Source organism: Plasmopara halstedii (genome assembly GCF_900000015.1).
Source record: "Plasmopara halstedii genome assembly, contig: Scaffold_110, whole genome shotgun sequence".
NCBI lineage: Eukaryota > Oomycota > Peronosporomycetes > Peronosporales > Peronosporaceae > Plasmopara > Plasmopara halstedii.
In genome coordinates this window covers 1,585,279-1,586,087 of record NW_020187031.1, presented here as the reverse complement: position 1 = coordinate 1,586,087, position 809 = coordinate 1,585,279, and positions in this window count along the sequence as shown.

Genomic DNA, 809 nt, shown 5'->3' with positions numbered 1-809 from the left:
TCAAGGCACTGCCGAACTCTTCAAGGGACATCTCGTCCAGCTCAAAAAGAGCATCTACCGCAGGCATAGCCTCGCGGCGGACGTCGCCATCTTCCTCCCCCGTCATACTGTTGACGATGATGTATACCTGCGCGCCATCGTCTACGGAAGACACATCCTAGATCAGGGTCGGCGCCCGGCGTCTCAGCCAGCATACGGCGTCGCCGTCGCCTCTGTGCAGAGGTTCTATGTATCGGTGAGACACGGTGAACACGCACTCTGCGTCGTCCGGTGTCACCCTCACATTCCGCTCCTTAAGAGCTCCAATGTTATCCACAACATCCGACGAAGAGCTGCTAACCCCGCAGTCTTCGTCCAGTGGATACCGCGCCACTCCACGCGCATCTGAAGGACAGAGCCTAAAATGCCTCGGACTCTGTCCGACCACGCCATCGATGGCATGCGGCGACTGCTTCGCAACGAGAGCAGTGCTCAGTGGTTTTTGTGCCACTCCACACGCATCACATGGGCCTCGCCCTCGATACCTCGGCCCTCGGCTGACCATGTCACGAATGACATGCAGCGACTGTTCCAAAACGTGAGCATCGCTCAGTGGGTTTCGTGCCACTCCACGATCAGCCCGCGAGCCACGCTCGGGACTCCTGTCCAATGCACCGTTGGTGTCTACCTACCCGGACATTCCAATGTCTAGCACGCTGACCGTATCGGTCCAGTGCTCTCGCCAATAGCGCTTTTGTCTCCTAGCAGAGGTGAGTTCAAGACTCGCCACAACTCCACCAGGAGACGTACGCGTAGCGCCCAAGGTCGTG